The sequence below is a fragment of the Dasypus novemcinctus genome, chromosome 17, assembly GCF_030445035.2.
Source record: "Dasypus novemcinctus isolate mDasNov1 chromosome 17, mDasNov1.1.hap2, whole genome shotgun sequence".
Lineage (NCBI taxonomy): Eukaryota > Metazoa > Chordata > Mammalia > Cingulata > Dasypodidae > Dasypus > Dasypus novemcinctus.
The window spans coordinates 30,010,489-30,037,879 of record NC_080689.1 but is presented as its reverse complement, the minus strand read 5'-3'; positions in this window follow the sequence as shown (position 1 = coordinate 30,037,879).

Genomic DNA, 27,391 nt, shown 5'->3' with positions numbered 1-27,391 from the left:
AAGCTCTGGCTGATTTGCTGGGAATTCTCTTAAGCCTAGGAGGCAAATCCAGAAACTCTGAAGGCCTTGGGTATTGTAAGAACTGGCACCATCTGTCAGGGGCCTGGGGTGGGCTGTCTACCATCTGAGGCTTCTAAATAGCAAGGATTATCAACACAGGCAGGGGGCACAGGCATCTTATATCAATTAGCTTCTATCTGGGGACATTTCCAAATGGATTTTGCTACCCGTTCTGCCTTTTATTTTCAAATCCCAACCTGTTGAACCCAGAAGAGAGAGAAAGTACAAGACAGAGAAAGCCTTCTTAATTGTTATCAGAAAGTTTGATTCTTGAATGACAAGCTGCTTTGGAAGGAAAATTTTTAATTTGGATCCCTGATACCTATCCAATAGTACATGGCAGCCCTCATTTTTGGGGTATGATCTTGGTATTCTTGGAGAAGGGGCACACATACTTCCTCCTAGAAGGAGTACAGTTGCTTAGAAGATGTTCATTCCATTTACTTTTTCATTTGTTCATCCGTGAGTTCATTCATTCATTCATTCATTCATTCATTCATTCATTCATTCATTCATTCATTCATTATTGCTGGGTGCCTGCCTGGTGCTTGTGTCTTTGCCGGGTGTTTGGTTCAGGGCTGTAGGCAGAACAGGACCCAATGCCTGAGTCGACAGAACCAGCCAGAGCCCTCTGGGAAGGGGAGAGGGACCCTTGACTCTATTCCTGAGATTACGAATGGTCACTCCTCTGTGTGTGTGTTGACAAACAGGAGAGTCTTACCACCATCCATAACCCCCAATTCCGAGTTATCCTCCACATTCCTGTTTTCAGAGAATGTCATGTTGGCCCTGCTTCCCAGGCAGCCTCCTCATCCTCTGCTCCCACTGCCAGGGCCCACACAGCTCATCTGCCCGCCTGGGTCAAAACAGACCCCTCTGTCCCCCGCTTTTCCAGAATCCCCCATACCCTGGACTTCTTCTCGCCTTCCTTGCCATCCCCACTCTGTGGGCCTCCCCTTCCCACACCCACCGTGGTCAGTCACCCAGGGCCAGCTGCCTCTCTGCCCCAAGGGAGGTAACAGACTCTCTTTGCCCAGGCTGGGAGCATGCTGTCCCCCCACCCCGATGTTATTGCCCCAAACACTTCTCCCTACTCCTTCTTTTACCCTTCTGTAAATAGCTATGTAAAAAGGTTGAAATGGGCTTCATGAGGTTTAAGAGTTTTATTAGTTTTAAAAACACGTTCCCTGTTTAGAGGGAGGGGAAACAGCCGCCTTTTTTGCACATTACGTCAATCCACAGGCGTCTGTAATTTACATTTTTTAACTCAAATGTTCAGAAATAATGGAAAGGCTGCTTGAAAAAAGCTGATGAAATAAAAACTGGGGGTAATGTGTATTATACAAAAACCAGACCTGTGAGCCTGAGGCAAGACACCCTGATGACCTGGGGAGCTGATTGATGATGCAACCTGAAGGGAGCCCAGTGAGCGCCGATGCCATGCCCACATGCTGATGTTTCATTTCCCAGCGCCCCGCCTTGCGGATGGTTTTCATTCAGAAGCACTACTGTTTCTGCCCTTGGAGAAAAGAACTCTGGGCTGTGGAATTTGGGTGGCGGGGAGTGTGGAGGGTAGGAATTGGAGGAGGGGAGAATGGCGCTCCTGGGTCCAGCCCCAGCCCCAGTTTCTCCTGGTTCTCAAAGTCACTCTTTTCTGATCAGCCTTATCCTTCTCTTCCTTCTTTTCCTCCTCTACCTTCTCCGCATTCTCTGAGAAAAAGGAGATGAGGGCTCAGATGGTAAACTCATGGTAAGATGTTTAACAGTTTTGTTTTCTGACAACCTACTGATTTTCATTAAAATAAAGAAACCCATCTCTGAGGTACAAATCAAATATCTGGTTACAAAACAACTTATTCTATCTTCTGTGTAGAGCTTTTTTCTGTGAATTGTCTCTGAATGCTATTACATTTAACATTTATTGGGCAAATGTTTTAAGCACATGCCACATGCCAGGGGGACCCAAGAAGACCCAAATGGACATGGTCGGTGCTGCCCACTCTGGATCTGATGGGTGGGGTATTGTGAGCGCAAGTTCTGCTGAGTGGTGGGACAGAGGGCCTGCACATGAACCTAGAGCTCCAGGGAGCTCAGGCTTTGCTCTGTGGGCAATGGGAAGCTTTTGAAAGTTTTAAGCAGGGGTGTTTACATCTCTGAGTCATGTCCAAATAGTGATGAAATGGTCTTCAAAATCGTTTAGTTCAAACGTCTCTTTTTTTTACCCAGAGAGGTAAATGCTGCTATTACTCTTATCATTGCTACCAGCTGGGATATATTGAGTGCCCTTAGACACCAGCACTGGGCCCCATGGTTATGCTCATCAGCTCACTCACCCTCACAACAGCCCTCTGGGGTGAGTACTATGATGACCCTCATTTTACCGATGAGGAAACCGAGGCCCAGAAAGGTGGAATAACTTGCCCAAGGTCACTTGGCTAGAAAGTGTCGAAGCCAGTCTCTGGGCTGGGTTGATCTGACTTAACGGCCACACTCGACTGCCTCAACCCTCCCGAGGCGCCACAATCCATCCTGGGGCTGGCATTGAAGCCCACGTCTCCCTGACGCTGGTCTCCAGTAGTGCGCTTGCCGCGGCAGCACATATACCTCGCCCCCACTTTCTTAAAAGATGGACCTTTGTCACCTATGCCATACTCCCTGATTCTGTCGATCATGTCTCCACGGATGCCACGTACTCCAGTGGCAGAACGGATGCCTCTGAATGTGCCACTTCTGATCCTCTTCTTCATGTATCTCCTTCTACGTGTTTCAGGAAGATTATATCGGCGAGAGTGGGAGGAAGGACAGGAACTGAACACCAAAAATACGGGAGGTGGGGAGGAGTTCTGAACCTCTGTGGGTTAAACAGCTCTGTGGGATTCCCCATCATGTCGCCCAAGGACACATCGGCTGCGGCGTCAGGGCCGGCCCTTTTTCAGTGGCAGTTTTTGAACAGGTCTGTCCTTCTTGAGGTCAGCAGTCCTGGGGTCTGGGGCATCCACGGGCTTAGGGCCAGCCACCCGCCCTGGGACCTGTCACCCTCAGGTTCTGTGGGGCTCAAGGCTGCCAGGCCTGGGAAAGCCCCAGCCACTTGTCATTGCTCCCCAGTTAATGACCTCCTGGCCTGGCCACATCTCAGCTAATTTCTGCAATTAGGGAGGCTTGTTTTCAGAGGCTGAAACAGGAACTTTTCTGAATTAGCTTTTATGGTTCAGAGCCTTTAATTTGAGATTTAAAAAACATCATAGCTCGCCAAAACCAAATAAACTGCAGCTAATGAAATTCACAGAAGTTCTCAGAGAACGCTTCTCACTGGTGCTCCTGGATGATTTATTGACAGCTGGTTGTAAAAACAATCTTATTAAAGGTCATAATGTTGGTTTTAAAAAAAGGCCTTTAATTTATAGCATAATTAGGCTTCCTCCAATAGCTCTGCTGCCAGGGCTGTCACTTAGGGCTCCGAGTAAGCACTTGGTGTTTTTCATTATATCACAGCAAAGGGGCTGCAAGCTCCTAGAGGGCCCACTGACTTTCTCTTTATGGCCCTTTTATTGCTGCTAAAATAGTCAAAACAGGGGGTTGATTAGAGCCGACTGATGCCTACTGATTACGGGAGCACCTCTTGTGGGGGGAGGGAGTGCAGGACTTCAGGACAGAAAGGGACCGACAGTGGAACATGCTTGGGCAAAGTGGCCAGGCTTCCGTCTCTTCCCCAGACCCTTGTGGATTGAAGGCTGACCCCCAGCCAGGTGGGGCTGGGGCGATAAAAGGTTTGTGGAAGGTGCTAATGCCTCAAGGAAGAGGACAATCCCAGGGCAGGATGTGTTTTGGAGTAAGAACTTTAAAAATGCTAATGGGTCCCAAGGTGGAGCGCACGCTTGCAACCTGGCGGTGCGGGAAGCAACCCCAAAGAGCAGAAGATCTAACCAGCCGCAGCTCTGCGCAGTCCGGGAGGAGAAGGTTGGACTGTCTGTGTATTTGTCCACGTGATGGAGAAGGAGGAGGTGGGCAGGTCCTGGTTTTGTGAGGCTGAGTTTGGGGGCAGTATTCCCGGGGCTGGTGCTGGGATGTCATTCGGGATATCATGGAAACTCTCACTTCCACTGAGCCCTAGGGCTGTGCTTGTGTAGTGACAAGGATTAGGAGGGGCTGGGGGAGGATAGAAATCGCTCCTCGCCCTCTTCCCCATCTTAAACCTTTTCTCCCACGCCAGATCAGAGGCTCCGGTCAGGGTCAGGAGCACAGCTGCAGCTCTGCCCTGCAGAGGTCTGCGTTCCCAGGGTGCTCAGCCCCAGCCTTCTCCCAGCTCTGAGCCCTGCACCGCAGCGCCAGGCCTGGAGCTGCCTTAGCCCTGCTGGCGATGTACCCATGGGGAGAGGACTGTCCCTCTGCCCGCGAGGGCAGAGGGTGTGGTCACTGTGGGAAACTGAGGTTATGCTGGCATTCAGCCCGGGCCCTGGACATGGCCCGGAACTGACCTAGCACCCCGAGAAGGGTTGTGGGGACTGCGTGGGACCTCAGCAGCCCTCGGGGTTGGTCTGAGTAAGACCCTCTGCTCCTTCTTCGGAGCCTTTTTTGCTGTCTACTGTGCAAATGCTCCCAGTGTTTATCCTGGGCTGTGCCTTCCTTTGCCTCCCCTCCCCTCCCCTTCTCCACTCTTCTCCTGCCCCCTCCTCTGCCTTCCTCTCCTCGCATCTCTTTTCTTCACCTAGACGGCCTTATCCGGTCTCATGGCTTCAAATCATCTAAAGACCAATGACCCCCAAATGTGCAAACTCAAGGTTTGCCAGTTCCCTAAGCTCCAGACTTGTCCATCAATCAGCTATATGACCTCTCCACCTGGATGCCCAGTAGGCACCGCAAACTTGTCATTTCCCAAAGGAAGCCTTGATATTCTGATACTTCTGGGCAAGTCTTCCTCTTACAGTAGTCCTGCTTTCAACATGTTGCTTAAGCCATTGGAGGAGACTTCCTTCAGTTTTCTCTTTCTCTCACCCTCTTCCTACTTGTCAGCCAGCAGCAAGTCCACCTCCAAATATAGCTGGACTCTGTCATTTGTCCACCTTCAGCGCTGTCACCCTCATCCAAGCCACCATCATCTCTTGCTTAGACCACTGCCCTAACTTCCTAGCCGGTCTTCCTGTGTCTACTCTTGTCTCCCTATAACCCATTTTCATAGTGATCAGAGTGATTTAGAAAAGATAAATCTGATTATGCCCCTCCCTGTTTAAAACTCTTCAGTGACTTTCCATTGTCTTTATTTTTTTTTTTTTAAAGATTTATTTATTTATTTAATTCCCTCTCCTCCCACTGGTTGTCTGTTCTCTGTGTCTATTTGCTGCATCTTGTTTCTTTGTCTGCTTCTGTTGTCGTCAGTGGCACGGGAAGTGTGGGCGGCGCCATTCCTGGGCAGGCTGCACTTTCTTTCATGCTGGGCGGCTCTCCTTACAGGGAGCACTCCTTGCGCGTGGGGCTCCCCTACGCGGGGGAAACCACTGCGTGGCAGGGCACTCCTTGCGCACAGCAGCACTGTGCATGGGCCAGCTCCACACGGGTCAAGGAGGCCCGGGGTTTGAACCGCGGACCTCCCATGTGGTAGACGGACGTCCTAACCACTGGGCCAAGTCCGTTTCCCCCATTGTCTTTATTTATTTATTTTTAAGTTTCCTCATTTTATTTTTATTTATTTATTTATTTATTTATTTATTTATTTTTCTCCCCTTCCACACCTCCCTCCCCCCCAGTTGTCTGTTCTCTGTGTCTATTTTTGCTGTGTGTTCTTCTTTGTCTGCTTCTGTTGTTATCAGCGGCATGGGAATCTGTGTTTCTTTTTGTTGCGTCATCTTGTTGTGTCAGTTCTCCATGTATGCGGTGTCATTCCTGGGCGGGCTGAACTTTCTTTTTGCGCTGTGCGGCTTTCCTTATGGGGCTCACTCCTTGCACGTGGGGCTCCCCTACGCAGGGACACCCTTACGTGGCAGGGCACTCCTTGCGCGCATCAGCACTGCACATGGGCCAGCTCCACATGGGTCAAGGAGGCCCGGGGTTTGAACCGCGGACCTCCCATGTGGTAGACGGACGCCCTAACCACTGGGCCAAGTCTGCGTCCCCCATTGTCTTTAGAATAATAGCCAAACTCCTTGTCTGACCCACATGGAGCTGCATTATCTATTCTCTGATTGACCTCACTGATGCCACAATGTTGGCCCTCTGGATAGTTCCTAGAACACGGCTTTGTCCTACATCAGGGCCTTTGCCCTAACTGGTGACTCTGATTTTGATGTCTCGCAGGCTCTTCTTTCTCCTTTCTTATCTTTTAAGCTCCGTATGAACTATCTCCACAAAATAGTGCCCCTGCCTCTAGCTGCTCTATCACATCACCCTGTTCTTTGCAGCACTATCACAATTTATAATTCTTTTATTTCCTCACCACTTAGTGCAGGCTTTACACATAGTAGGTACTTAATAAATGCTTGCAGGCATGACGAATGGATCATCTCATAAACTGTGATACAAATGTGGGCTTTTGACAATGGACTTGTACTTGTTCTGATCCATCGTGAGATGCTAGGACTCCATTGCTCAGATAAGTACATCGATCTGCTTCTCCCTGGCTGTACTGACCTCTAGCTCTGCCTCTACAGGGGAGCAGGGAGTGGGGAGCCTCACTGGAGGCTCGCAGGAACTGACATTCACTACACACCAACCAAGTGCCGGGCCCTGCGTTAGGTGCTTAATGGCTGCTAGTTAATCCGAGTCTCATAAAAATCCATTCGGATACATAAAAGAAACTAAAGCTTGGGGAGGTTGAGTCCCTTGACCAAGGTTATTGAATAGTGAGTGGATTCCAATCCCCCGGCTAGCAGATGTCTAAGGCTGAGGCTGCTGCCCGGGTTTACCCACCACGCTGAGGGACACTGGCCAGCACATCTCAGTCCCTGGCATCTGCTCCCCCTCGGGGGCTGAGGAATCCCATCTCTGCTCCCTGAAGCTGAGCCTCCAACCCTGGCCTGCGGCGATCTCACCAACGGGGGAACTTAGAGCACCAGGCACGCTGCTGCTCTCCTCTTCCTCCTCTTCCTTTTTTGGAATTAAGTATGTAAAAGGGTTGTCGGTGAGGAAAACGGAGGAAGGAAAAGGAGAGAAAGAATTGGACAGGGGGAGCTTCATACTGCCGTGCAGACCTGGCAGGCTCTCTTGCCTCTTCCAAGGTTACAGGCTTCACGTACACACGTGGGGGCTGTCCGCCTGCGCCGACCCCAGGAGGGGCAGAGTTAGAGCTGAGCTGGAGGACCTCACCACACCTGGCATTTTTCTGAGGGGCTCCCTTACCTTTGTTTTTTCCATCTCTGATCTCAGCCTAAAGACAGAGACCTGGTGGGAGAGGATGAGACTTACTCCCTGGGTCACAGGGCTTAGACATGGTGCTCACAGTTCTAGATCGTTTGTTCATACCGTGAGCATCATTGAATACCTACCACGTGCAGGCACTGTGCAGGAAGGTGGGCTTACAGAAATCAATTTCGGAAGGAATCAGGCCGAGGTAGAGGTCGGGGGAGACGTTTACAAGATGGTAAGTTACGGAAGAAACTGGGGTAGTTCAAAGGAAGGAGGGACTGTCTAGTGTGTGTTCACCAGGGGCTGTGTGCGACAACGTGGTATGTGTATATGTGTGTGCGTGTATATGTACACCCGTGTGTGGTATGTGTGAGTGTATGTCAGTGCGCTGTGATTGTGTGTGAGTGCAAGTATGTGTGTGGTGTGTGTCCACTTGCATGTGTCAGTGATACGTCACGGGGCTGGCCTGGGGGCCAGTGGCAGCTTTTGAACTAAGTGTAAGTGGCTGGAGGGAAGGAGGCTGCAGCCTGGCTGTGACCCAGTGGTCAGCACAGTGCCAGGCACACGGGAAGTGATCAATAAGCATCTTCTGAATGAACAGCTGCCTCCTCTCAGCAGCTCACAGAAGCTGGTCTGTTAGCATCAGCTGTGGACTTGGCTCATTCTCAAGAGGCTTTGGACCTCTTGGGCAAAGAGAGAGCAGGAGATTTAAAAAAAAAAAGATGTTAGTAATGAACCTAGAGTATAAAAAGATACATTCTTGAAATAATTATTAATATTAATATCCTATTTCTATAAATGGCCCTAGGCTGAGTTAAGGGATTGTTGTTCATTTTAATTTGCTTTTACAAACTTTTTGTAATTCTTAAACTTTCTTCGATGAGCATGCATTATCACTAGACTTGGAAACAAGATGATTGAAAAAAGGAACTGGGCTTTTCCATGCAAACTTGTGCTGTGAGAGTGTAAAAGCTGCTTGGGGTACTGGCATCCGGCCATTCTGATGCCCACCCCCACCCCCATCCCCAGTTTTCCTGCCCCAATCCGCTGTTTCTCATCCCTGCCTTTGGGCTTTGTGTCTTAACTTCTGTTATTTGTCTTACTCCCTCTTGATTGACAGGCCATTTTGGGGTCACATTTCCAGACTGACCTCCACCGTCTCCAACAGAACAGGACTCTGGGATTTACCTCGGGGCCTCATGCTCTGAGCCAGGCTTAGGAGACCCCACTTGCCCTGCCCCCGCTCTACCCTGAACGTCCCACACTGCCCCTGTGGCGTGGGCCACAGGCAGTGCACCCCTAACCAACTTTCCAGGCTAGGGGGAGGCCGACCATTAAGTAAGAATTAAACATGCTGGCGTTTCTTAAAATACCTAGCCCCTCTCTTTATTTTCTCCTGTCTGTGACAAAGTACTCCCTTCCTCTCTCTCTCTTTCCTTAGAAGCTGGCAATTATTCATCATTTATAAATTGAAGATAATCCCATTTCCTTTTGACTCCTGGCAGAATGGGGGTTGAGGGAGAAGAATTTCTTAAGAACTTTCCTCCCAGTCTGCTGTTCATAGAGAAAATAGCTAAGATGCCTCCATTTCTCAGCTACAGACTTCCAGAGTCTCCTTCTTCCCAAACTGATTTCTGTGTATTAAATCTCTTAATAACGGTAATAGTCCCCTATCAGATTTTAAACCCACAGGACAATTGTTCAAGGCACATTTCAAGGTACAAATTGCAGACAGCTGTCAGCATAGGCCATCAGGTTGTGGGGAAGTGGTTATTTTCTCCCCCAAGATCATTCCTGTCTGTATTTCCTTTGACCTTGGTGAAGGTAGAGTTGGAGTTGAAGTTAAGGCTGAGAGCAGGGAAGGATTTATTGGAGGTGAAGTTGGTGTTCAAGTTGTTTTAGTATTTTATTTAGCATTAGTGTTGGGTTAGATGAGGCCTGGGTTTGGGTTCAGACTATTGTGGTTTTGGCAAAGAGAGTAAGGGTCAGGTGGGGGTTCAGGCTTAGGTTGGAGTAGGGTTTATGCAAGGTCAAGGTCAGGGTGCACCTGCCATTGGTGTCAGCATTAGGACTGACACTATCATGGGTCTGGATGCTGCCCCCTTACTTTTGCTCTTGCCAAGCCCATGGTACCCCACATTGTAGTAGCACCGGCATTACCTTGAACACCAACCCCAACATGTCTCCATAGTTTTGCTCATGCTGCTCATCCACTTGGAATGCTCCTTTCCCCCTTTCTCTGATATGCCTGGAGAGTCCCCTCATCTTACAAGATTCAGCCCTAATGACATTTCATTACGCTTATTTATTTATGGATTAAATGCAGTGACAGTGCCTTATTCATATCTGTGTCCTTGCTCAGGGCCTGGAAGAGCAAACACAAAATAAGTATTCATTGGAAGAAGGAAGAGCAGTGAAGTCCAGGCTGTTGGGCTCATGAAATTATGCCTGTGGCATGGGGGTGGGTAAGCAGCTGCCTTCTCTCCTGACCTCAGAGGCAACACATGAGATGCCCCTCTCTCTGAGGTCCAGCTAACCTGTTTTCTCCCCCTTAGAGATCTTTGAGGGGACACTGGGAATGACAACTAATGGAGCTAATGTCAGTCCTCTGCTCCTGTAAGGAGATGAGCAGGTAGAATTTCAGGGCCTCCTTGGGTTGTCTCTGTGAGAAGACATCACAGCAGACTCAAGTGCTATCTATCCACTCCTGTGTGGCAGGTGTGGCCAGGAACCAAGACCTTGACTCTGATACTGTGCTAGCCTGGCCCAACTGCCTCCAGAGATGGTGCAGCTGCAGGAGCAGGGAGAGCTGGAGGCCATCCACAGATAAGCCCCATTTCCTGGGGGGACACCTAGTCCGGTAGGGGTTGGTCCCCATGAGCCTGTCTCTGTCCCATCTGCTTTTTTTACTCCTGCCTTGAGATCATGCAGCAATGTCCATCAGATGGCCTCTGTCGTGACCTTTTAAATTTATTTTCCCCCGGATTGCTGTAAGCCTGGTTCCTGCCACTTTAATTGCACTTTGCAGATAGGACGTCAAGAGCTAGTTGAAGTGCATATAGTGTCGTAAATGTGCTGAGTGGGTCCCTCTACCTTAGTGGCGCTCACTACTTTAAGCAATCCTCTGTTCACTCCTTGTTTGTTCCATTTCACCTTCCTCACGATATCTGTTCCAAACCATTTTCACTCATCTCAAATTCGCCCCCTTACCTCCTTCGCTCTCAGAGGATAACTCATCCCTAAAACTATAGAAGTGAAAACTGACAAGGAAGAAACAAATAGTTGAATGGAATGGGTTAGAAGGCTCAGGAAGACTTACATATATTAGGAATTTAGTTTATGATGAAACTGAAATCATTGGACAAAGATTCTTCAACAAGTGTTACTGATATGACTAACTATCCACTGGGAAAAATAAAATTGGATTTCTACCTACATCATTCATAAAAATAAATCTTGGAGAGATTAGAAAGCTAAACTCAAAATACAAAACTATAAAAATATTAGAAGAAAATATTGAAGGATAATGGCTGTGGAAAAATGGAAGAGATAAGGCCTTTTTAATCAGAACACAATACACAAAAGTCCTAAAGGAAAATATTGATATACTTAACCACATCAATGTAGAATGAAAGAGAGTTAACAGAAAAGTGACAGTTGGGAGAAAATATTTTTTACCATATGTACTCACTCACATTGAAGATTAACAGTCTGATGATAGAAAGAACATTTATAAAACAGCAAGAAAAAGAAAAATAATACAACAGAAAAATGGGCAATGGGCATGAACAAGCAATTCATAGATGAGAAAATATATATATTAAAATTATGAAAAGATGCATAACTTTATGGAAATCAGGGAAAATCAAGTTAAAACAACTTTTCAATTCCACTTTTCACTAAAATGAAGGACAAAAATGAAAGGGATAAATAATATCAAGTTTTGGGAAAAGCAAGAAAAGAGGGCTACTGAGAATATAATGTGGTATATCTATAGCTATAGCCAGTTTTTGGAAGGCAGTTTGGTGCTATCGGTGTGCATACCTTTTGGTACTGAGATTCCATTTCTAATCATCCATCTCAGGGAAATGCATGTGCATATTTATAAAGGAGGATACATTGGGAATTGACTGCAGCATTGCTTGAAAAATTGGAAGTAAACTAAATTCCCATCAAGAGGGACTGGTACTATGAATTGTGTTAGGTCCATACCGTGGAACACTATTCATTAGTTTAAAAATATGTGGTAGGCCCATATATATATATATATTTTAAGATTTATTTACTTATTTCTCTTCCCTTCCCCACGCCCCCACCCCGGTTGTCTGTTCTCTGTGTCTATTTGCTGTGTCTTCTTCTTTGTCTGCTTCTGTTGTTGTCAGTGGCATGGGAATCTGTGTTTCTTTTTGTTGCATCATCTTGTTGTGTCAGCTCTCCGTGTGTGCAGCGCCATTCCTAGGCAGGCTGCACTTTCTTTCATGCTGGGCGGCTCTCCTTACGGGGTGCACTCCTTGCATGTGGGGCTCCCTATGCGGGGGACACTGCTGCGTGGCAGGGCACTCCTTGCGTGCATCAGCACTGCGCATGGGCCAGCTCCACACGGGTCAAGGAGGTCCGGGGTTTGAACTGTGGACCTCCCATGCGGTAGACGGATGCCCTAACCACTGGGCCAAGTCTGCCGCCGGCCCATATATCTTAATATAGAAATATTTCTAAGATACATTGTTTTATGAAAAATGCAATTTACAGAATATATATATTGTCAGACCTCATTTTTAAAAAAAGCCCAGTATGATCCCATTTATTTAAAAAAAAACACATCAAAGCAAGACTTGTACTTCTGATGTAAGTATTTACTTTGTAGGTGTAACAACAACAAAAGTCTGGAACATGTCAACCTAATGATAGTGGATCCTTCTAGGTGCTTGGGGCCATGAGGGACATTTTCTTTCTCTGATTTGTTTGAATTTACAGTGAGGCTATATCCATACATTACCTTTGTAATTAAACATTTTTTAAAAAGTATGATTGAAAAAAACTTTACAAAAATTTACCCTGTCACCTATTTTACTAAGACTTAGGCCATTTTATAGGAGTGCTCACAATACCTCCATACTTCAAAAATTTCAGTGTATTTTTTATTTGCTTCCTTCTCCATCACTTGAACTGAGTTGAATTCTAGATACTGTGGAAGTATGCAACACACTTAAAATATGGTACCACCAGAGCTGGAAACTTGAAACACCTCCACAACCTCACTGACAAATAGAACACATAGACAGAGAGAGAATACTCATTATGTCCCCTGGCAGTACACTTGGTTTTCAGAAAAAAAATTAACTCTATTTTTTAAATAGCTAATGTTTATTGAACCCTTACTTCATCTAGGAATTGTTCTAGGCTTTTTGCATGTACTAACTCATTTAATCCTCTCAACAACCCTGGGAAATAAGGACTATTAATATTCACATTTTACAGATGAGGAAACTGAGGCCACAGAAGGGCAAGTAATTTCCCAATGTTCTCATAGTTAGTGTGTAGAACACCAACTCAATTCATGAACAAGAATTCAAACCAGATTGTGTGTACTCACTGTTATTCTCTATTGCTTCCTAAAATTGCTCTGAAATCCATGTCTTCTTTTCCCTTCATTTAAAACCCTCATTTTCTGCATTTCTTTTTCTAGTGGGCTCTGAATTGATCTTCCTGATCTTCCATGACTTCATCTTTCCTGGACACTACAGCCAGAGTGATCATTTTTTTTTTTTTTAAAGATTTATTTATTTTATTTAATTTCCCCCCTCCCCTGTTTGTCTGTTCTTGGTGTCTATTTGCTGCGTCTTGTTTCTTTGTCCGCTTCTGTTGTCGTCAGGTGGCACGGGAAGTGTGGGCGGCGCCATTCCTGGGCAGGCTGCTCTTTCTTTTCACGCTGGGCGGCTCTCCTCACGGGCGCACTCCTTGCGCGTGGGGCTCCCCCACGCGGGGGACACCCTTGCGTGGCACGGCACTCCTTGCGCGCATCAGCACTGCGCATGGCCTGCTCCACACGGGTCAAGGAGGTCCGGGGTTTGAACCGCGGACCTCCCATATGGTACTGGGCCAAAGTCCGTTTCCCCAGAGTGATCATTAAGAAACGATAAACTTCACTCCCCTGCACCCCTCTCCATTGAGATGGATTAAAGATGCCTACAAATCCTTTGACACTCCTCCCATGTTGAGGCGGGGTCTATCCCCTCCCCTTGAAATGGGGCTGGCCTTAGTGACTTGCTTGGGCAATAGATTGCAGCTGAAGTCAGTGTTCTGGGAGTTCTAAGCTAGATGGTAGGTTGCCTTGAAGCTTCCACCTGGATATCTTGGAACACTCCCTCTGGGCCACCAGGTAAAAGTCCCACTACCCTTAAAACAACATGTTAGGGAAACCATTTAGGTCAGTAGTCCTAAATGAGTCCAGCTTTCCAGCCATCCCTAAGAAGATGCCAGAAATGCGAGCCAAGTCATCTTGGACCCTCCAGACCAGACCATCTTCCAGCTGAATACCGTGGGAGACATGACTTACCCTTCCTAAATTACCTACCCAAAAAACTGGGGGATAAAATAAAATGTTATATAAGCTGCTAAATGTTGGGATAATTTGTTATGAAGGGATAGATAATCAGAACACCTGTTCTGCTTTTTTTTTTAAACCACCATGATACAAGTTTCAGCAGCAATCACAAGGGATATAGTCTTGAGGAAAAAAAAATTCGGTGCTGCCCTTAAGGGCTCACAGTCTAGTGGAAGAGGTGGCATTAATTAATAATACAAATAAATATGTAAATTGTCATCAGTGCTGTCAAAGAAAAGTGCTATGAGAAACATTAATGAGGAATCAAGGTATGCTACTCCAGGAAGTAATATTTAAGCTGAGACTTAAGGGATTTATTTGAGATGTAAGTTTGGGGCAGGAGACAGGAAAGCTTTCTGGGCTGGAAGAAGAACAAATGTGAAGGTCCTAAATGGGAAATTACTCAAGGCCTTGGGAAGACCAGAAAAGAAGTCCATGTGGCTGGAAAAGAGTGAGGAGGGGATGAGACAGAGGATGAGGCTGGAGGGCCATTGGGCTAGAGCCTGGGGGCCATGTGTGGCTGACCCTAGGGCAACACTCACCACCCTGCATGAAAAGAGCTCCTTGTCTGTTCCCCTTGTTACAAGTGAGCTCCTGGAGATTCTTCCCCAATTTTTAAATGATACCTCATTCTAGGAAAAAAATCTACATATTTTAATAATGCTAACCAGTTCCTCCTAGATCTGCCTTTTGACTAACCTTGCAGCCTTGTTCTTGGGCATTTCTCCATCACTCTTGGTGTTACTACTATCCAGAATCCCATACTGTTCCTACTTGCACCTGGACCCTTGCATGTCTCTTCCCTCAGGTGGCTGTACCCCTCTCAGTTCTGCTTGGCTAACCTCTGCCTTGTTCTCAAGACTCTTCCCACCTGCCACCTCCCCTAGGACAATACAGTTTGGGTGGTGGTACATCTGCTGGGTTCCATAGCTCTCATACATCCCTCTCCACAGTAGCACAAGCCATGATGCATTGTGATGGTGTATTAGTCTATTTTGCTTCTGGACTGTGAGCAACTGTGAGTAAGATGTGTCTTTCATCCCCTTGGCTTCTTCATTTGGAAACTTTCAATGAAGGTTTATTTCCTGAAAGTCCAAAGATCTCAGCTTGATACTGTATGCAAATTTAGTAAGGAAGACATCAATATTCTCATCCATGCCGTTAATAAAAGTTCGAGCAGCGTAGGACAAGGGTGAACCCTGAAACAATGAGACTAGATGCCCATCTCCAAGGGAAATATCAAGCTGTCAATCTGAATTCTTCGGCTGTAGTAAGCTAGTGATGGATTTGCCTTAGCCTAACTTCAGACAACCCACATCATTTCTCATTACCAATTAGAAGCATTTTCAACATGTTTAAAGAAATCCCGATAAAACATGTTCACTCTTCCCCCCATCTAGCAATATAGAGAGTCTATGAAAAAGAGTGAAATTAACTGAGCATGAGGGAGGAGCTTTACTGAAACAACTGCTTGAGGGAGGAGCTTTAGTGAAATGACTGCTTTCGGAGATCCTGGGCTTTCTTTGTAAGAACTCCCAAAAGACATCCCATCTAGGGTCAAGTGCCTCCCCTGGCTTTCTTACCCACCTAGACCCTCTGCCTCATTTTTCAGGGAGTATCTGGGGATTTCCAAGCCCTAAGGCATTCCTTTTGGTTTGGGTGTGATGCCCATGATCTGTCAGCCCCTCTCAGGAGGGGGCAGTTGGGCACCAAGAGCTCATCAACCATACCCTGGCCTCATAGCTGAGCTCTGGGCATCTCTTGTTACCTCTTGACACACAGAGAAAAATATTTTGGAAAAAAAACTCATGATGGTCTACATGTAAAGGTAAGATGATGTAATAAATGCAGTGAGAAGTCAAGGAAGGAACAAACCTTGGACTGGGAATCAGAAGACCTGGGCACACATACATACTCATATGCTCAAAATCTGTTCCAGAATCTTGTTTTGGATTGATAGCCTACAGTTTCCAGTTTTGAAAAAACTCCTAGCCGTGTCTGCTTGGCTATAGAACTTCTCCAAACCTCCATGATACAGCAAACTTACTGGTTTATCTCACCCACAAGTTCTTGTGGCTTCCTGGGATGTAAAGCATGAGCCAAAAGACTGGAATTTGTTCAGAGCAGCCTTATACTCACAGAACCTCTTCATATAACGTCAGCTTCTAAGCTGACTTACAAATATTTGTTCTTTCTGATTTGAAAATCTTGCCTAGACTGTAGAAGCAAATAGGATATGACTTCCATGATTATTGATTTCACTCCTCTGCGCCATGTATATACTGAAGAGTGAGTCTACCCCTTCCACATTCCTTTCCCTTCCCCTCTTCCTCCTCCTCTTTCTTCTTCTCCATTTCCTTCTCCTTCTTCCCCTCCTCCTTCTTCTAAATGTAACTAAAGGGACCCTTTGTACTTCTTTAGGATCTTATTTTACTTGTTTCAACCCTTTCTGTGCTTGTGTCTTCCTGGAGGACGTATTACTAGGAGGAAGTAACAATAGGTCAGTGCCACTTTCCTTCTAGAAACTCAGTTCACTGTGGAACATTCTGGTTGGCCTTGTGTTTTTGTATTTCAGAGGATGTCCTTCTTGCTGGAGCTGACCCAGAGGTGATTACCGTGAGCCTAGGAAGCATAAGCTCAGAACCCCTCATTTGTAGGTTCTTTCCAAGGCCCTGGAGGGGGAGACCCTCTTATTGTGTCCATAGGGTCACATGTTTTGGTAAAATTACACGTCACATCTTCTAACCATGATTGCCAAGGTGCCTGTTTCTTTCCACTCTGATTTCTTTGCCTTCATATTTCTGCTTGTGCTGAGAGGCCTTAAAGGGACTGAGGGATTTGTTGGGACCCAGCTAAGGGGAAGCTGAGTTTGGGATACATTCTGTCTGGGTTTAGTGAGATGTATTTGTGCCACTCACAGCCACTTTTGTCCAATTAAGTTGTTGCTGGCCTTCCCTAGAGTGAATGGCTTACCAGGGTCCCCTGCGGCTTTACTGTGCAGCCTACCCAGTGGGGCCCAGTGCTGGGGGCCACTTCAAATGGTGAACGTGTCTTATGGCAACTGCACAAGAACTATTCGGGTAATGGAGGAGAAAGAATGCTTGGAATGAAATGTATGGGACCTGTTTTAATTCCTTATGGCTCCCGTGACAAAGTTACCGTAAACTGGGGGGAACCTTTCCTTGCCCTTTCCAGCTTCTTGTGGGTCGGGTATTCCTTGGCTTGTGGGTGCATCACTGCAATCTCTGCCTCCGTCTTCAAGTGGCCTCCTCCGAGTCTCGTCCTCCTCTGTTCTCTTATTAGGGCACTTGTCATTGGATTTAGGATCCACCTGAATAATCTAAGATGATCTCATCTCAGGATACGTAATATAATCACACTGTAAAGACCCCTTTTCCAACTTTATGGGGTTTGCAGCAGCCAGGTGCAGGTAGAAATACCTGGTAGTTTTAAAAATCATTCTTATGTAGAAATTTTTATTGGGTTATATCATACAAGCAGTAAAGGGTACAAAACCTAAGTGTACATCTGGGTGGATTTTCCATGTATATACACTTTTATAACTGCTACCCATATCAAAATATAGAATATTTACAATATGCAGAAAGCTCTCTCATGCCTACTTCCAGTGAACACAATCCTCTCAAAAGGCAAGTATTCCTTTGACTTCTCTGACCATTAGATTAGGCTGCTCTTCTAGAAGTTTATATATATATATATATATGTACATGTACATGTATAAAGTTTTATGGCTGGCTCCTTTCTCTCAACAGTATGTCTGTTAGATTTATCCATGTTGTTGTGTGTAGTTGTATTTCATCTTTTCCCATTGCTGCAAAGTATTCCATGGTCTAAATCCAGCACTCTGTATTTGGATTGTTTCTAGTTTTTGGCTATTACAAATAAAACTGCTATGAACATTCGCATACATGTCTTTTATTTCAGTGGGGCATATGTATAAAAGTGGAATTATGTGATCATGAGATCAAGATATGTTTAATTTTAGTAGATACTACCAAACAGTTTTCCATAGTGGTACCAATTTACCTTCCCACACCAGTGTATTAGACTTCTACTTACTCTGCATTCTCACCAATACTTTTCATAGTGTTTTTCATTGTAGCCATGATGGTGGGTGTGGAGTGGTCTCAGTGATGTGCTGGGGTTGGCTTGCATAGCTTGTGAGAGTTGATTACATGCCTACCTTTCCCACTCTGTGATCAGTGATGTCACACTGGTAGCTTGAAATTAGCCATGGTGTGAATATTTGCACTAAAGAAATGCTGCAAGTCGGGGTTTAGATCCTGGAGAGCTGATAATTATTTATCAGTGTACTGTTGGTAGTGGTATTGCATTGTGTTGTTTTTTTCTTGTTTATCCCTCCCCGCTTGTGGCTTTTTGCGTGCTGTCTGCTCTCTGTGTCCACTTGCTGCGCTCCGTTCTGTGTTCTTGCTTGTCTCCCTCTTTTGTTACATCACTTTGCTGAGTCGGCTCTCCACAGTGCTTGTGGGCCGGGCAGCGCAGCACAGCGTGTGGGCGAGCCTGCCTTCACAAGGAGGCCCCAGGACGCAAACCCAGGGCTTCCCATATGGTAGACGGGAGCCCAACTGATTGAGCCACAGCCGCTTCCCTGCATTGTGGTTTTAATTTCCCTGATGAGTTATGAATTTTAACACCTTTCCATATGTGTATTGGCCATTCTTTGTCTTCATTCGTAAAGTACCTGTTTATATCTATTGCCCACTTTAAGAAAATGGGACCATCTATCTTTTTCTTGTTGGTTTATAGGAGTTCTCTATATATCATGATTATGAGTTCTTTGTAGAATATGTGTATTGCAAATCTCTCTTCCCAGGCTGTTGGCTTGCCTTTTCACTCTCTTTTGGGGAACAAAATTTTAGTTGAAGTCCAATTTCTCAATTTTTTCTTTTGCAGTTAATACTTTACGTGGTTTCAAATCTACTCCAACCACTTGAATGTTTTTAAAAAATACTGACTTTGGGGCCTATTAAATTAGATTTTTGAGAGTTGGACCTAGAGACCTGTATATTTTTAAAGTGCTCCCAAATGAAAATGGCTTTGAAACACATTAAAAAATTTTCAACCTTATTTGTAATGAGAGAAATGGAAGTTAGAACCACAGTGTTATATAGCCCTTAGGTGTTAGCCTAAGATGTGGGGAAAAGGCACTCTCATGCATTAATGGTATCTATAAACAAACACAACCTTCATAAAGAGCAACCTACCATACTCCATTGAACCAAAAACAATGCACATGCCCTTTGATCTACCTGGTCTAGGAATATATCCTACTGATACTCAGAAATGTGCATAAAGAAGTATGTTACAAGAATATGTACTGCAGCATTACTTGTAATAGGAAACCATGGAAAATTACCTAGAGGTCCATCAACAGCCACACAATGGAAAATACAATGGAGAGTCAGTAGAGAGGAGACAGTTCTATATGTAAAAGATATGGAATGATTTAAAAGTTATATGGTTAAGTGACAAAAGGATATCGTAGAGGAGTGTGTTTAATTTTTTACCAAATGTATGAAAAAGGACTGAGTTTCTGTGTCTGCATATCTGTATGTGTGTGTAACTGTATCTATGTGTGCTTGTGTATTTAAATATATTTATATAAAGAAACAAGTGAAATTTACCAGCAATGGCTGCTGCTGGAGGCGTGTAGCCCACTCTCTACTTTTTCTGTTCTGTTGACCTTTATGTACCAAGTGCATTGATTATATTTCTCTTTAAAGCTCCCCAGGTGATGCAGACTATTATCATGTATCTCATGTGAGGACTCTGAGCCCAGAGAGTTTATGGCCCCCCCCAGAGCATGAGCCCGGGCTCAGCCCTTCCAGAGTCAGTCTCAGTGCCCTGCTCCTGCCTCAGCCCCGGGCTTTCAGATCCAGGTTCCATGGGGAGGGTCTGCTGAGCACCGTGGTGGAACCACAGCAGCCCCCGCTTTGCATGCTTGTCCTGCACAATTTCTGCCTTCTGCCTGGGACACCAGGGCAAGCTGCGAGTCAGACACCCTTCTGGGGTCTGGGTGGGAGGGAGCAGCAGCCCCACGTGCTGGCGAGCAGCCCCTGCCGCCCTTCCCTCCGTGATCTATGGCTTGTCAGAGGTGTGGGTTCTCCATACTTGCTGAACAGAAAGCGTCTTTGTTCTTGGGAGTGAAAATAACCCTAAGATAAATGTTGGGGCTGGAAGAGCCCGGGGAATGCATGGCTCCAGCTGCCCAGAGGCTCCACTCTGGAGCAGAAGGCTTGGGGTTGAGGGAGATGGGAATGGGTTTCCTGAGGGAAGATGGGGGAGGAAAGATGGGGGCCATGAGTCCTCTGGGGGAGATTATAAGCTCTAGCCCTGGAAGGTGTCCAGGGGCTCTTCATCAAAAAACCCTACTTAAAACCTTCTGTCAACTTGTGGAAACTTCCTATTCCCCGTCAGTATTGGTTACGGCAAGACCAATCTCCCTCTAACCCCTTCTTACTTGGAGGCTGCCTTCTTCTCCCTCCCTACAAAAAAGCCCTTTTGTTATCTCTCCCTTTTGCCTTCCCACCTCCCACCTTCTTGTTCCATAGAGGCTGCATTTCATTTTTCTGGCAGTTGTCAAGGAAGGGTGGGGCCCAGCTCTGCACCTGGCGGCTGCAAACCCCATAAAGTTCAAGGTATGGCTCTGCCATGGACCATAACCTCCTCCCTTCCCTGATCCAGCGCAGGCAGGACTGAAAGAGAGGATGCTGGAGCTGCCTGAGAGGTGGGGGGCTGTTAGCAGTCTCAAAATACAGCCCCAGGCAGGGTTTGAGGCTGGTTATTGTCCACCCAAAGGTTCCTCCCTAAGGTTCTAGGCAAAGTATCTATTTTTAAACCCAGCAACTTTGAGATGTGGTCCTAGACTGCCTAAGAATGCCAGAGGGACAGAAACTATGAGGGACAAGAGTAAGGAAGTGTTCGAGTCATCCAGGAAAACCAGGGGCTTCCGTCCCTTCTACCCAAACCCCAGTCATGGCCCAGCAAAGAGGAACTTGGAGGCATCAGAAGTAAAAGCCATGGAAGGGATTTTAGAGACATCCTTGTGGGCCACAGCCTAGTTGCTCCCTCATGAAAAGCAGTTTCTCTGTGTGAGGCCTGTGGGAAGAGATGGAACTGGTGTTGGAAGAGACGTAGAGGTCAGCCTGGAAGGGCACTGTCTGTCCAACCATCTTAATTTCTAAGTGAGGAGGAGAGACACAGGGAGGCCCAGGGCCTGGTTTCCAACACGGGGAAGGCATGGCCCCTCTCCTGGCACCGCACTGGACCCTAATGGAGGAGGAGGTTTGGGAACACGTTCTGGGACTGACTGGGACCCTAAGGATAGACAGGAGAAGCTGACAACAAGAGCCATCCCAGCCCCCCACTTCCCTCACCCCAGGGGCAACCAGTGCCTCACCTCCAGGGGCTTTCCCAGTGCCCTGCTAGGGCTCCCATGCCATGGACTCTTTTTTAAAAAAATAAATTATCATACTTTATTTTTTTATTATCTTTTTTTAAAAGATACATAGATGACACAAAATGTTACGTTAAAAATATAAGAGGTTCCCATATACCCTACTCCCCACACCCCGCCACTCCTCCCACATCGACAACTTCTTTCATTAGTGTGGTACATTCATTGTATTTGAAGAGTACATTTTGGAGCACCGCAGCACAGCATGGATTATAGCTTACATTGTAGTTTACACTCTCTCCCAGTTCATTCTGTGGGTTATGACAGGATATATAATGTCCTGCATCTGTCCCTGCCAGGCGAAGATTGAGAGTATCTTCCCTGCCACATTACTTTGTCAGCTTTGCCTCTCTTTGGCCCTACAAGTCTGGACTGGGCAAGGTTTAAGGTGACTCTTGGGTTTGGGTTTGTATAGAAGAATGCAAGAGAAAAGGAGGTAGAATGACCATTTATTGAATCCTTTTGTACCAGAGCCTATGGTAGGCAGTTAACCTATTTGATTTTATTTAACCTTCCCAGCAGTTCTTTTGGGTAGGTACTATTGCTCCCACTTTACAGACGAGGAAGCTGAGTCTCACTGAGGTCGAGCGACTTGCCTGAGGTCACACAGCTGTGGAGTGGTGGAGCTGAGATGGTGATTCCAGCTATATTTGACCATGGAACCTGTGCTTTTGGCACTCAAGTTGCAGTCTGCCCTAGCGTGTGCTGGATGGAGAGCTGACTTCCTGCACAAGGACTGATGTAAACGAGCTCAAGGTCTGAGGTCACTTCTGGGCAGGATGTCTGGAGAGCACCCAGTTCCTGGTGTAGCCTTAGCAGGTCAATCAACAGCACTCTTGGAGGCCCTGGCCGAGTTCCCCAAAGAGACTCTTGAAGGTCACACTGCCCCAGCCTTGGCCTCTGCAACCTCCTGCCACCTGCCTAGGACTCGTTGGTGAGTCCCCATGCTCCTGGCCTTGGGCTGCGGAACGCTGACCTTGTGCTTGGCTGTTCAACAATCTGTGAAGAAATCAGTGCATTGCCCTCTCTTTCCCCGGATCCAACCAGGACTCACCAGGCTGGGCTGTCGTCACATCCCTGTGATTTGTCTGCACTGGGCTGAGGGGCGGGGGCAGGTTGTGGGCCTCCGATTTTCTAAACTAATAATCCGTTCCTCCCATTGCAACTCCCTTCTCCTCCCATCCAACTCCAACTCCCCTGGGTCTTTCCCTCTCTTAAACCAAGGCTGATGTCACACTCATATTTTCCAAAAATTCCCCAAATTGCCCACAGTCTTCTTAGCTCCTGCTGTCATCTGGAATTACACGTCCCAGACACTTCCCTCCCTGCCATTCCCTCCCGCCCTCACCCCTGAATCCCGTGACTCCCCAGCTCTGGTCCTTGGCTGGCTTTGGTCCCCAGGATCAGCATAGTCCCTGCAACGAAGGAACAAAGTGGGTTCTGAGGCACAGAAGACCTGTCCCCCGCCACCAGACCCCATGGGGAGAAGGGACCGCTGAAGGAAGCCAGGCAGTGGCTGTGTGTGTGCGCACACGGGTGAGCGTGGTGAGCGTTGGCTTGGAAAGGCCCCGTGGTGTGGGCAGGGGCTGGGTCTTTCTAAAGCCCTTACTGTAGATGGGATTGGAAGACACTTTGCACAGTGGAAGAAGCATGGGGTTTGTGGAATCAGAAGGGTTTGTCTGTTCCAGGGAAACATTGAGAACTCAAATGGGTGTGTCTTCCATGGACCATAACCGCTTCCCTTCCCCAGTCCTGCCCAGGCAGCACTGACTTGGTTGTTGTAGAGATTAAATGAGCTGGTATTGTGATTTCCTCCATTTGCAGATGGAAAAAGAGAGATACAGCTAGTTTGAATTCAGGTAGAACTGGAATTTAAATCTGGGTCTGTTTACTGCCAAGTTTATACCCCTCTTTCTCTAGGAGTTAGGACTGGGGCTGTTAGCCTCAAGAAAATGGCTATACTAGGGCATCTCAGCAAATCCTGACCTGGGAAAATCCTTCTGCTTGCATTATTTTATCTTCTTTTCTTTTCAACTGTTGTGTATACCTTTCCCTGGATGGGTAAGGTATAGCCCCTTCCCTGAGGAGCTCTATAGTCTAAACAGATACTGCCTAGCCATGTTGTAATCTCAGGCAAGCTAGTGGCCCTCTCTAAGTCTCAGTTTTGTCATCTGTAAAATGGGGATAATTATAGTACCCACCTCATAAGATTGTTGTGAGAATGACATGATATACTCTCCATAAAGCATTATGTGCATAGAGAGTGCCCCCAAAAGATTAGCTTTTATAGGTTTAGAAACAAAGATTTGCAATAAAATGAGAACCATGCCCAAAGAGAGGTGGACAGAAAGTGTTAGGGAGGAGTAAGTAATTCTTCCCAGGGGAGGGGGAGGGGGTGTCAGAATGGAGGTGACTGCTGTCCTGGGACTTCAAAGGCAAGTAGCAGGAGCAGGTGGTCTATGGAAGGACAATGTTCAGTGGAACTGGGAAACAGAGAGCGGCCCAGGCAGCTGGATCGCTGGGTCCTGGGGAAGGTGAGGCTGAGGGAGAAAGAGTCGAGGTAGGTGGGGCCCCTCGAGGGCTTTGTGCTCCGGGCTGCAGTGGAGTGCCTGAGAGGAGGCTTTAACTTGCAAATGCAGGGAGGAGGACCAGGCTCCCAGGTGTGCCTGACTGGTAGTGGCATTGTTCTCGCTTTGGTGGAGGAATGGGTTGGGGAGAGAACTTGGAAGTCTGAGGTCTCTAACCCTGGGGCACAGGGCAGAGGGCTCAGAGGGGAGATTTTGTAACTTCAAGGAGATACTTTCACCCATCTCCCAAATCTGCTCATGGGGCCCTACCAAATTTCAACTAAGCCAGATCATTGCAACTTGCTCTTGCCAACCAAGTTCCCAGACCCCTTGCCCAGAAATGTCATGCCTGATGAATGGATGGTGACTTGGGGGAGTTCACCCCAGGGGGCCACAGGCCTGGGGTGCAACAACTGGCTTCCTTGCTGGTGCCTCTGGCCTTGGGGAGGAGTCTCCACAGGAGCTTTGGGCAGGCTCTGGGCTGCGTGTGTCCAGAGAACAGCTGCTTTGGTTTAAATATTAATAATGCAAAATGAAATGTGTGGGGTGCCCAGCACACAGCGCCCAGCCAGTGCGCATTGCATCTAATGTCCGCTGCTCTTGGGTTTGGAAAAATGTGGTCAGTGAAATTAATATCCTTTTTGGCAAAGGGAAGATAACAGCTAACTTCTCTCCTGAGCCCACTAAAGTGGGGTTTCTCCCTGGAAAGGAAAGGAGGGCGAGTGGTTTCTCCCAGTGTGCCAGCAGGCCTGTTGCCCGTATTCTGTCATAGCCCCCTACCCTGTTCACCTTGACACTTGCAGGGGGGCTCTGTGAGCCACAGAACATCCCGCAGAGAGGGAATCAGAGAGAGAGTGGGGCCTGAGGTGGGACTCAAAGCCGAGATCCTCCTGGCTAGTGCTCCTTCCTCTAGGATTGGGTTCTCTACCCAGTTCGTGCTCTTGTCTTGGATCACCACCCCCCACACTGCTATTTATCAGTGGAGGTCAAGGTGAGAATGTTGGTGCCCCTAGGCTCCCTTGAGATCCCTGGAGGTTTCTAAGCACCTGGCATCAGTCCCTAAACTCTGCTTCCCTCAATCCCACTGCATTCTAAAATCCTGGTAGGTTCTGAGAAAGCTGCTGTAAAGAAGGGTTCCCCCCTCCACTGCCTCCTCCAAACAACTGTCAGAGGCTCTGTGAGCCTGTTCCTCCTTCACCAATACCCCAGGCCCTGCTTCTCTTGCCAAATGCCACATCTTCTCTCAATTGGCTTCTTGAAGTTAACAAATGCTTGGTGACATCACAGCTCCTGAGCCAAGGAGCAGGAATGCGTCAGAAGCCAGCATTTCTGAATTTGCCCAACAAAGGCGCCCTGTGCTGAGTGGTCATGGAAATGCCACTGCCACCGCAGGCCTGGTACCAAGCTGGCCAGGGGTTCCCCAAAGTCTATCTCTGGTTTTATACAACCTGATAATGTTCCCAGTGAGAGGCCTGAGCAAATCATCTGGCAGCAAAAGCCCGGCAGCCCTTGCTAGAGGCTTGGCTGTAGCCTGCTCTGGGGGGCCTCCCAGGCTGATGGGGAAATGGTCCTGCTGGGGTCTCCTGGGAGGAGGGGTTGAGGACTGGTCACCGGGTGGGAGAGAAGCAGCCCTACTTGGGAGAGGGTGGGAGCTGTAGTCACCCCAGCTCTGGGGCTCCAGCTGTGCCCCAGGCTCTACTCCCCTAACACCCCCTTTGGCGTCAGGCCCTTGGGGAAGCTGAGAGAAAGTCTTGCCTGTTCTGGATGCCTCTGGCAGGATCGACCACAGTGATCCCCTTCATGTGTCACTGCTGGCTGTAAGCGCTGTGTTTGGTTTGGCAAAACGGCTATTTAAATAGCAGTGAAATGTGTCACTGGAAAAAAATTAGCTCATGTTTCCTGTGCCATTTCTTCATGATTTCCATTAAAAGTGTAACCACGGGTAATAAATTAACAAGATCTGTAAAAGAGACCATAGGAAACCATGGATCCAGAATTCCTGTATTCCTATAAACTTCTAACCCATGGAGCTGCAAGGCAAGGCTACTTGGGGGAAGGGACTGGATCGCCCATACTTCGGTTTTCTTTGTGTCTGATTTCTCTCCCTCTCCCCTGAAGATGCCAAAGGAAGCCCCCCCCCTTCTTTCAGGGGCTACTCTGGTTATCAGGGTGCTATTCTTCACTTGGAAAAGGCAGAGACTTGTGGCATTGTTTTGCTGTTTCACAAAAATGCAAGAAAAACAAAACTAAAAATCTACCTCCCTACCAAAGCAGAATCCCCCCTTTCCCCTGAACTATGCCTCCCCTGGCCTTAACCACAGTTCAGCTCCTGAACTCTCACTTCCCTGTGGACAGCAGACTCTTTCCCATGGGGACGAGATAGCCTGAGGCTGCGGTACAGCTCAGTTTCATAGAAAGGGACGCTGAGATCAAAGGAAAATATTAACCTTCAGGACAAAAATCCAGTAATCAATCAGTGGTGGATGGGGGAGCTGGGAACAGCGATCTTCTTCCTGCCGCCAGTCCCAGAACACACACACACACACACACACACACACACACACACACACACACAAACACACCAACCACAGCGCTTGTTTGTTTGTGCCGACTGGGGGCAAAGGATCACTGTGGGATCATGAGAGTCTCTCTGGAGAGAGTGGGCTGCCAAAGCTGCTCCCAAGGGAGGCGGTCCTGAGGAATATGCGTGATGTGACACACAGCTAGGGGGGCGCCAAGGAAGTGTACACGCAGGGCCTCACCCGAGGGACGGGAGAGTGGGACACGGGTCTGGGGGAGTGCGGTGGTGTTACTTCCAAGGCCGGGGAAGGGAAGAATGTGTTTATTGTTACACCCAGGGCTGGAGGAGAGGGGGAGAAGACTGGGGTTGAGTGTTTTTGCTACACTCAGAAGCTGGGGAAGTGGGGGAATGTGTTTAGTGTCACACCCTGGGGCTGGGAAGTGGGGGAAGGTCTGGGGGAGTGTGTTGGTGTGACACCCAGGATCAGCATGGAAGTATTAAAGGAAAGGCATCAAGTGATACCCAGTTAGTCTCTTTTTGCCTGTGGTCCCTGCCGCTCCTGCTCTTCGTAGTCCCCTGTCCTGCTCTATGTCCTTAGTGAGCCTTCCCACAAATATCTCAACGTACTTTCATCATCCTGTGCGTCTGATGTGATGCAGTCCTTGATTCCAGTTCGGTGGAAGCTGGGCTGGAGGTGAGGGTGGACCATTTGTGCTGTTTTCTATGCCGCAGAACATCCTCTGTCCCCCCAGCCCACCTCCTCTTGCATATTAGAGCCTGGGGAGTCAGAAGGAGGTTTGTGTAGG